Raw genomic sequence first — 215 nt, 5'->3', positions numbered from 1 at the left:
GCCGGCTGCTGTTGAACATTGTACGGGGGTTAAAGGTTGGCACAGTAACGAGTATGTCTTTTTCTGGCTGTAGAATTTAAGGATGAAAAAAACACATCTAGTTATATGTCGGGGTAAGATTGTTCCCATTTGCAGAAGCTCTTCCTATCTGGCTTTCAATGTCCTACTGTTTTGGATTAAAACAATGGGTCCAGATGCCGAGGGAACGAGATTTC

Source organism: Buceros rhinoceros, unplaced genomic scaffold, assembly GCF_000710305.1.
Source record: "Buceros rhinoceros silvestris isolate BGI_N320 unplaced genomic scaffold, ASM71030v1 scaffold18658, whole genome shotgun sequence".
NCBI classification, from domain to species: Eukaryota; Metazoa; Chordata; class Aves; order Bucerotiformes; family Bucerotidae; genus Buceros; species Buceros rhinoceros.
Note: the sequence above shows the minus strand (reverse complement) of the source record.